Source organism: Gossypium raimondii, chromosome 5, assembly GCF_025698545.1.
Source record: "Gossypium raimondii isolate GPD5lz chromosome 5, ASM2569854v1, whole genome shotgun sequence".
NCBI lineage: Eukaryota > Viridiplantae > Streptophyta > Magnoliopsida > Malvales > Malvaceae > Gossypium > Gossypium raimondii.
The window spans coordinates 36,717,975-36,728,787 of record NC_068569.1 but is presented as its reverse complement, the minus strand read 5'-3'; the positions used below and the strand labels follow the sequence as shown (position 1 = coordinate 36,728,787).

At 29.3% G+C, this 10,813-nt stretch overlaps 1 long non-coding RNA gene across 2 annotated transcripts; it reads left to right on the top strand.

Moving 5' to 3' along the window:
* Positions 1-4,714: 4,714 nt before the first annotated feature.
* Positions 4,715-8,663, top strand: LOC105765993 (uncharacterized). 2 transcript variants are annotated; one of them, XR_001124942.2, is made up of 3 exons: positions 4,715-5,060; positions 7,622-7,774; positions 8,346-8,663. It is a non-coding gene; the product is annotated as an uncharacterized LOC105765993 (long non-coding RNA). The 2 variants fall into 2 exon arrangements; XR_008195904.1 differs by having other exon boundaries at positions 6,738-7,774.
* The last annotated feature ends 2,150 nt before the right edge of the window (positions 8,664-10,813 follow it).

The window sequence follows — 10,813 nt, the reverse complement described above, 5'->3', positions numbered from 1 at the left end:
TCACATCCAATAAATCAACTCAATTAAATTATTTCCAAAGTCGTAGAATTTTATTCTAATTCAAATATAGTCCGACCGAGCTTTTATTGAACTAGCGGAGGGACCAACCAGACATATATAATTAGACTCTAGTAACTGCAATTATTTCTAGAAGCATCATTCCGATAATTCGCAATTACTGAATCATGGAGTCAGTCCACATGAAGTAGCATGATTGAAAATTCCTTACTGTATACTCTTTACGAAAACAATGGAGTGAGTTAAAATTTTAATAATTACTTAAAGTCTATGGGGTTATATTAGGGTCGTATTAAAGTTTCATTAAGAAATTTTGAGGTTTGGATGGTTAATTAGTTAAAAAAGACAATTGAAAAAGGTGCAAAAGTTTAATTCTATTAGTTAAGTGGATTAAATAGCTTTAAAAAGGTGAATTAATGGATTTATATGGTAAATATACCACATTTAACGTTAGTGGATATGCATGGATATGTTTTATTATAAATTCTGTTAATTTAAAAGGTTAAATTGGTAAGTTAAAAATTAAAATTAAAAGAAACTAACCAAACATGGTCATTTTCTTCAATTAAACTCTCCAAAACTGAATAGCCATCAGAAAGGGGTGAGAAGCGTTCAGTCATGGTGTTTTCCCTTGCATGGTATGTTATTGATTTTTATGTTATTGAGCTTGTTTTAGCTTGAACTATGTAGCCCGAGGGTTAATTTGCAAACCATTCAAGCATTTTAAAACAGTGCATATAGGGTAACTAATATAGGGATTAATCTGCAAACCATTCAAGAATTGTGCATATAGGGATTAATTTGTAAATCATTCAAGCATTTTAAAACAGTGGTTAGTAACTAATATCGATAACCTTTTAGTGGGTATCAATAACCTTTTATGTATTTGGTTATGTAATGGTTAGTAACAAATACATAAGAAAACGGTCACTGAAATTTGCATTAATTACAAAAAATATTGATACCCTTTTAGTAGGTATTGATACTTTGTTGCTACAGGTGCAGTTAATGACCTGGTATTTCATCCTCAACGACTACATTCACTTCTATAACAACCTCAATGGTTGGAAATCAATTAGAGGGTATAAATACCATCTTCCAAAGGTCTAGCAATAAGAAGAGTAATATGAAAATCTTAAAGATAAATCAAAACAACCTAAACCTTAATTCTTTCATACATTTTCTTGTAAACACTTGTGAGCTTTCATTGTATTCATGTAGCTCAAGTGTTCTTCTTTGTGTTTATACTTCATTGGCAAACATCTTGATTTTGTAAGGATTATTTCTTTGTTTGCTCATTGGCAACCATCATTGGCAAACATCTTGATTTGGGTAGAAACCTTAAGGGAATTGTATCTTAAGATTTTGGGGCATAAATCTTAAGAGAGATTGTAAGGTTAAACCTTGTCCTCAAAGGTTGCTAAATTAGTGAATTTGAGGAAATCCTTACTTGTGGTAAGCTAAGGTTGTGGAGTAGGCAATTGGGGCCGAACCACTACAAATCCTTGTGTTTTTTGTTGCATATTTTTCATTGCTTCCACCATAATTTCTCAAAGGCCAATTCAACCTCCCTATCGACGATCTCGAGTTAATCTTTCTGAGCTAACATAAATGATTATAAGTTTATATGTTTTAGATTGGTTTGTATATGCTAAAACTCTTATGGTTATGGTCATTTTGGTATGCCTATCTAATTACTTAAACTTTCAAAATTTATTTTATTGAGTACTTGAAATTCATATTTAGGTTCTTTAAACTCTAATGAAGGTTTATAAGTGTATGTTTGACATGTTTTTTTGAGTAAATTGATTATTATAATTTAAGTAATGTTTATGATGTTATATTTGTCAATTGTTTCGTTATTTTTCTTATGACACTCTAGAAACCATAACCAACAATGGTGACGGGTTAGGGGTGTTACAAGATATAGGGGCGAAGACATAAATATTGATAAGGGGTTTCCAAAATATTTATATAAAATAGACATGTTGAAAGCAAGTAGGCCCAGCCCGTATGAGCTAAGCCTACTTTAAACAATGTATTTTTAAATTTGAGATAATTTTGATTACCAAAATTAACATTTAGAAAAAAATAAAATAAGTTAAATTATTGATAAGGGGTTTCCAAAATATTTATATAAAATAGACATGTTGAAAGCAAGTAGGCCCAGCCCGTATGAGCTAAGCCTACTTTAAACAATGTATTTTTAAATTTGAGATAATTTTGATTACCAAAATTAACATTTAGAAAAAAATAAAATAAGTTAAATACTCTCAATTTGTATGAGATCACAACACCAAAATAGGCTTTTAGCGGCACTTTTAGCGGCGTTTGTATAAAAAATGCCGCTAAAGATCGAGCATTAGCGGCGCTTTATGGAAAACGCCGCTAAATATAAGCATTAGCGGCGTTTTCCAAAAAGCGCCGCAAAAAACCTATGCCCAACTACTCCGTTTTCTGAGCTTTCGGGGTTTTAGCGGCATTTTTTGGGAAAGCGCAACTAATGCTCAGGGCTTTAGCGGCGTTTTTGGGAAAGTGCCGCTAATGATCAGGGCTTTAGCGGCGTTTTTGGGAAAGCGCCGCTAATGATCAAGGCTTTAGCGGCATTTTTGGAAAAGCGCCGCTAATGATCAGGGCTTTAGCGGCGTTTTTGGGAAAGCGCCGAAAATGATCATTACAATCCTTTATTTATTTTTTATCTTTTTAACCCTTAAATTTATATTATTTATTAAATCAGCTCAAAATAGATGGGAAAATTTATTCTTTATTAACTTTACTAAACATTGAAGCCAAAGGCCCTGAAATGAAAACAATTTTCACCTAAGCGTTTTATAACTTATACACTTTTAAATTAATAATGGTAAAATTACATGTTAATCCCATACAAATGATAAAAATTTTATTTAATCCTTATAAAAATATAATTAAAATGGTAAAATTACATTTTTAACTATCCTAAAATATACAATTTAATTCCATCTCCTCCAAAAAATAAAAATAAAAATAAAAGAAAACATTACCATTAATCCAGTTCATGGGAGGCTGAAAGTGATACCCAGTTCGATGAAGTTGTTTTACAGTATGTGTAGTTTTAGATTGTAAATATGGATGAACCTTATGAAATGCTTCAACGATGCCATTCTTACTTATTATCTCACAAAAACACCCAATTATTTAATAAACTAACAAAATATTTTCTGTAAACTCCATTAAAATTTCGAAAGCCGAATGTTGAAATAGGATGGTGATTCATTTATATAGGACTGAAATTTAACAATTTCAATATATATATATTTTAAAATGTTTAGATAAGATAGATTTTATTTGAATTTACCAAGAATTTATAATATCAACATTAAATATACAATTCTTGATTTTCTTTTGTTTTAAATAATTAAAATTTTATTCTTATAGTATTTAAATAATTAGGGATTATGAATTAAGGTTTATGGTTTAAGGGTTGGGGTTTAAGGTGTAAGGGTTAGGGGTTAGGGGTTTAGGGTTTATGTTTTATAATTTAGGGTTTAGGAGATAGGGGTTAGGGGTTTAGAGTTTAGATTAATTAGTATTTTTAATTTATATATTAAATAATTTTTATATAATTGTAAAGAGATAATATTAATTTTAATATATTAAAATTATGATTATAGTTTAAATTATTTAAGAGATAATAGATAAACTTTATATATATTAAATGGTTTAAGATTTAACATTTACTTGAGATTTGTTAAATGACACGTAGAGAATATTTAAAAGTAAAACATAGAAAATATATGTTAAAATGGGAAAAATTAAAATAATATTATTTAAAATAATTTTAAAGTGTTTTGGGTATATGACTGATTAGGTTTTTAATTTATATAGTAAACAATTTATTATATAATTGTGAAAGAGATAATATGAATTTTAATTTATTAAAATTATCATTAATATAGTTTTTAATGTTTTTTTCTCTTTGCTTTAATTTTTTTGTTTTGTTTTCTTACATAAAAATTATATAAAAATTTTAAAATTTATCTAATTCTTTTAAATATTACTTAAAATTTCAAAATTTATTTATTAAAATTGATATGAATTATATAATAATTAAATATAAAATTGTGAAAAAAAGTAATCATTAGCGGTGTTTATGAGAAAAACGCCGCAAAAGGTAAACAATAGCGGCGTTTGGACAAAAAACGCCGCAAATATGTATTGAATTTTTTCAAAACGTGCTGTTTCGCTACAGAAATTTATATATAATAATTAAATATAAAATTGTAAAAAAAATTAATCATTAGCGGCGTTTGGATGAAAAACGCCACAAATATGTATTGAATTTTTTCAAAACGTACCGTTTCGCTACAGAAATTTAATTTTTTAGTGGCGTTTTTTCTAAAAACACCGCAACATCCATAATCAATTGTAAAGAAAAGGGGGGAAAGATGAGGGGGGAAAGATATTTCAACAAAAATAATTAAATAATTAAATCAACCAAAGAAATCCCTAGAAGCCTAAAGAAAAGGGGGCGAAGATGAGGCCGACGCCGATGGAATTCGTGAGGGACACAGACGACAAAGGTTCAGCCATGGAAGTCGACGGTGTTGACACACCGGAGATCTTCGGCGAAGGCGCCATCGCTTCCGACAACAAACTCGCCTATGCTGATTTCTTCAACAACTTCGAAGACGATTTTGATGACTCCAATATTGACTAAAAAAATAAAGAAGAATCGTTTGTACGTCTCTTCTCTTCTCTGTCTGTCTTTCTTTCTCTTCTTTAGCTTAGCCATGTCTCTGCTTTCTCTATAATTTCCTTAGCAAAGAAGAGAAAGCAAAGAAATCAAAGTAAACAAATGAAAACCCACCAAAAAATTCAAATCTCTTGCTAGTTTTTTTTTTTTTGGTGCGTGCGTGTGTGCGCGCGCGTTCAAAAAAAGTGAATTATTTTTGGGTTTTAAGCTGTTGAACGGTGAAGAAGATGACGGTTGCAAATAATTTTGATTTGTGGAAAAAAGATGCCTTCTTTTCTGCAGCAGAAGAGGTTCAAGAATCTGCTGATATGTATGTTATTTTTTTAATTTTAAATTTTATGCCCTTTTTTTTTTTTTAAATTTACTGGGGTTTGGTTGGTGACATGGGTTTTATTTGTGCTTCTTAGATGTTTGCATAATTTCATATAATTGACTGTTCAATTATTTAGTTTTTTTTTTTTTTTTTGGGCGGGTTTAAAGGTTCCTTTTGTGTTGTTGGGTTTCTACTAAATGTGCTATATTTCCTAGTTTTCTTGCTGATATGTATGCTCATGCTTATGTGTATATATATATATATATATATATATATATATATATATATTTGTTGAACTAGGGAAAAACATATAATTAAAGGTTCCATTTTTGGTGGAAGGTTATATGCTTGTGATTTGAAAACTTCAACGAAAATTTTGTAATGCTTAATGTTATGAATCAACCACTTAATAAGGTTTTTATATATATAAACAAGTTTAAGCTTCAAACATATATTTTTTAGAATAATTATTTCATGAAGTCTTTGAAGTAATTTAATGGCTTCTGCTGCCCTTGTCCACCATGGATATTTGTTAACAGGTGACCTGTAATGGAACCATGAACTTTCTATAAGGCATTTTCATAATTGCTCGACTTTTCTGTGTCACTTGCAATGCAAACTAAAGGTCTACATTATAGCCGTGCTGGAATTTGTTTATTTGTAATTTGTTATTTTTCTGTGTTTTTTTGTTTGTAATTTGTTATGTTTTCTGGGTTTTGCTTATAATGTTTGCATTAATATTCATTTCACATTTTTGTTTTCCCCCCTTTGTAAAGATATTTGCTTTTGTTTCTTTTTCCCATCACATTCAAAGTTCTAAACTAATTTCTTCCCTGTAATTTCATTTTTAGATTCAAATTTTTTTTTTAAAAATTATTTTATTAACAACATTGACTTTTAATATTTATTTTGATAGTTTTTTTGGGGGAGGTGTGGGGGGCGGCGGGTAAGCATATTTGCTTTTGAACATAAGATTGATTCTGCATGTGTTATGTATTTGCCAAATTCCAGTTTTGGATTCAAAGTTTGTATGTGTTTCTTACCATTTTCTAAGAAATAAAAAATATTTTATTAATATTGTCTTTGTTAAGTCTTTTTCACTTAATTTTCTTTGAAGTTTGAACATTGTTTTGCTCCTTTTCATTGTGGAAAAACAAATCTTTTTCCAATTTAGTCTTTGTTTTTAATTATTTTATATAATTAAATTACTCAAAGTTTCTTTCCTTTTTTGATCCAAACTTTTCTTTTGTACAAAATTACTCTCTTTCTTAACTTTATATATTATATATATGTTTTCTAAGATTAGCTTTAGCTCTCAGTTTTCACTTTCACATTGAGTTATTTGAGCATTTTTCATAATTCTTTCTAATGTGGGACATATTTCATTTTCTTAAAAAGAAAAAATTATATTGTTTTCATATTAGAGTTGATGATTATGATTTAACCTCCTCTACAATCTTTCAGTCAAGGGAAAGTAATGAAAGCTTATAGCCATGCTGGAATTAGCATCATCATCAATTCATGGTTGTAGATATTAAATGGTCTAGGGAACAATGTGTGTTAGAATTTGTACTAGTTGAATTCCTTGAAATGATCTCTTGTACTTTTAGCTAATACAAGTTGTGCCCATTTGGCAGAGAGATGCTTGATTTTCTTGTTTGTATGTTTATGCAGAGGTTCGGTGTCAAGCAAAAGGTTCCAAGATTTGACATGCTTATTCTGTTTCTTTCACCTACAGAATGAAATAATGAAATTATAAATTAATACATAATAAACTTAAATTTTGATTTATGAAAAAATTATACATAATCAGTGAAGCTCAGTTCCTTTGTTTGAATTCTTATGCTTTAGGTAGATAAGGGTTTCTCTGTACTGCCTGAAAACATTTTGTACTTCAAAAATAATATGCCACATGAAAATAAAATATTTTACCAATAAAATAAAATAAAATAAAATAAAAAACAAGAATCAAATATAAAAATTCGAACATAGAAGAAGTTTAATCAATTTGCTTGCAAAAACTCTTCAAGGTCTATCTCTTTTCATCTTCTAGGTATGTGTTTTCTTGGTTTTTATATATATTCTTTTCTTTTGACAAACAACTTGAGGTTTAATTAAATTTGACAAAGGACTTGGGGTTGAACTAATTTGATTCTTGTTTTTATTTTATTTTATTTTATTGGCAAGAAAGATAAAATATTTTATTTATCAAATAATCTAAAAGATTTTGAATTCTTATGCTTTAGGTAGATAAGAGTTGTTTTTTAGTTGTTTTCTTAAATTATTTATGATTATATTAGTTGCAATAATGAAAAAATAATTTCATTTATGTACTAGTAGGTTAAATGGTAAATTCTTTTATATAGCTGCTCTGGCTCGTAAGCTTACCTTGTTACGTGGTAACTTGCACAGATTCTAGTTTTTCTTTTTCTGGGAATAGGTAGATCGTTTTACATTAGTCAATTATGTATGCCCCTGGGTAGTTTTACCTTAATGATTTGTTTTATTTGTAGTCCAGTACTTGAAATCAGTTTTTGAGCTAGTTTTCTTATTTTCAGGTCAGCAACACGGATCTTGAAGGAAAAAAAAGCTGAAGATCAATGTTCATAGGCCTGTGTGGACAAGGGTTGTCTTTGATGAGGAAGGCAACACACAAGCTCCACTTGCTATGTTGGCTGACAAGACGAGCGTCGATATACTGCTTGACCAAGGTATACATTATCCCTTCTGTTGGCCAATGTTGCTGCGATTTTTTATTTTTCTTGAAATACCTGAGTCTAGCACCCATGTTTGAATCATGTTTGGACATGATGGGTATAGAGTTATGACCCTTCAGATTCATGGAAAAACTTGGAAAAATTGAATATACCTGTATTGGAAAAATTGAATATATCAATGATCAATTTAATTATTATAGTGTTCTTCTTTTTCCTGTGCCTTAGTTCTCTTTTATGCTATATAAGACATTTCTATATAACGTTAAACAACGGTAGTGCAGTTAGCATGTTTCTGTTCTGCTTTTTGCAAATTAATACTATTGTTCCTTGTTAAAAAATTAAATAGTTTAGACAATCATTAGAAAGAATGCCTATTTGTGACACATGGAAGAGCTATGATTGAGATTGTTTGTTAGTATAGTTCAACCTGCAACTAAAGCTGCACACAATTGTTTGTTATATTTTTTTTTGAGCCTTAATGGCTATATATATTTTTTATTTTTAACATCTCTATTGTTTACCAAGTTTGTTGGTTTATCTGATCATTTGGTTTTGCATCCTTTAGATATTGAAGGTGTAGTGGAGGATTTAATCTCTTCAAGCTAGAAAAGCCAAGGCTTAACACTTTTTCAAGTAGAGTGTTATTTAATGTTGTATTCCATGGTTGTTTATCTTAGTCCGAACTTGAATCAGGTGTTATTGAAACAGGGTTTTGTAACTACCTTGTGTACTAGCTTTTTTAATCATGATTGTTAATTATTACGTGTTTTGTAGCTTTTTTTATATTTGGCCGAGTTAATACAGATCAGATGAGCTATGAGGTAGATTGTTCATTTATTTAAACATAATATTTTAATTCTAAATTTTAATTCATTATTTTTTATATTTACCTTTAAAGTTAAAATTTTAATAGAAAATTTAATTTAATTAATTTTTTATCCTTAAAATTATATAGTTTAAAGTTTAAATTTCAAAAATAAAATAAAATAAAATAAAATATTTATTATAGAAATAAATATTGTTTAATTAATTTTTTTTAAAAGTTATGCTTTTAGTGGCGTTTGTGAAGAAGCGACGCTAAAAGTCAATGTTATAGCGGCGTTTTTAATAGAAGTGCCGCTAAAGGTCCCGGTCTTTAGCGGCGTTTGTGAGAAAAGCGTCGCTAAAGGTCCTGGTCTTTAGCTGCGTTTGTGGAAAAAGTGTCGTTAAAGGTCCTAGTCTTTAGCGGCGTTTGTGGAAAAAGCGCCGCTAAAGGTCCTGGTCTTTAGCGGCGTTTTTTTCTAAAATCGCCGCTAAAGTTAGCGACGCAGTCTTTAGCGGCGTTTTTTCTGGCACTTTGGTAAGCGCCGCTAAAGGCCTAAAAAAGCGTCGCTAAAAGCCTGTTTTGGTGTAGTGGATATTATAATTGTTTAAGTTTATTTTTCACCTAATTAATATTTAGATACTATTTTATACTTAGGTATTGCAATTATTTAACTTTTTTTTTACCCAATTAATATTTAGATACTACTTTGTTTAATTTACCAAATTAAACTAAAATGTGACTAAATTTATTATAAAAATATATATAAATTCTATAAAAGAAACTTTGAAAAACTTTGGGAGGATAAATCCAAATTTATCCTATTTTTAAGTATTAATTATAAGGTTAAGATAAAAAATTTAAAATTCAAAAATATTAATTAAAATTTTATAAATTTAAGAGGGTCAACGCCCTTACCAGCCCCTAAATTCACCCATAGACGCATGTGACATTATAAATTGGTATTTGCAAAATACATGCTTGTATTGTAACATCCCAAAAGTCATAAAGTAAGAATTAATAAAATTTACTAGAAATAAGCTTTAGTTTAAATGGTTAAGAGCTTAGTAGATTGTTTAAAGAATTAATGCTCAAGCTCCATTCTTTTCATTTTTTTCTCTTTTATTTTTCAGCAAATAAGGATTAAAACCAAGCTATTATAAGAAATAAATGTGTGAAAATTAACCAAGAATGTTGATTTAATGGTAAGGTCCTAGCACAGTTCCCCCTTGTATTAAGTTCTATCCATGTTAACCTCATTTTCCCCTTTTATTTTTTTTCTTAATTTCGGCCATAAGGATTATTTTCCAAAACCAGCCTTTGAACTCATTTCCTAATCATATTAGAATTATGGTTTTTCTTTTCAATCTAAACAAGAATTTCTTTTATTTCTTCTCCATTCCTTCTTCATATTTTCTTTTGTGAAAATTTGCTCTTCTTTGCTGGAGATTTTATTTAGATCCCGAGCTTAATATCGAAACACGTTCAATCCCTCCCTCGAATCGATTTAGCATAACTCCATCAATTATGTTCTATCGTGCCAAGATCGATAAGCAATCACGTTTCTAATTTTTAGAACCCTAGAAATCTGATATAACATTGTTCTTGATAAATTTTCCAAAATCAAATTCGAATCTTTAATGAGTTTTCTCGAAAATCTTGTTAAAGTTTGATAAATTTTGAAACATCGATATTAATTCTTGCATTTTTTGTAAGCCCCCAAACATGACCTAAAAGTTATGACTGAATCTGGAGAACTTACATCAACTCGTTTGGAAAACTATTTTCAATAAGTATTTAGCAAATACGAATATGGCAAACAGTCATTAAAAAGTCACTTGGGGTTTACAGAAAACACTTAAGAGATTGCTGTGGAAAATCTTTTTCGAAGTTTTAGTTTTGAAAATCGAAATCCATTTTGTCGAACTAAGTCATTTTGCAATTTCACATTTGGAAATATCAATCACCAACGTATTAAACGAAAAACCCAAAACAAGTTCGTAAACATATTACGAACCCAAAAGTCCTAAATGAATAATTACAAAAATTACCGTATTTACATCAAGTGCAAAAACAATTCGAACTCCCACACATCATCTGGTCCTAAGTCAGAGGGTTACCTAAACAGTCAAAGATAAAACAAAGAGGTGAGCTATAAAGTTCAGTGTATAATTGAACTCAGACAGAGATCGTACGTGTAATATCCCGAAAATTACTACTGTAATACCCCG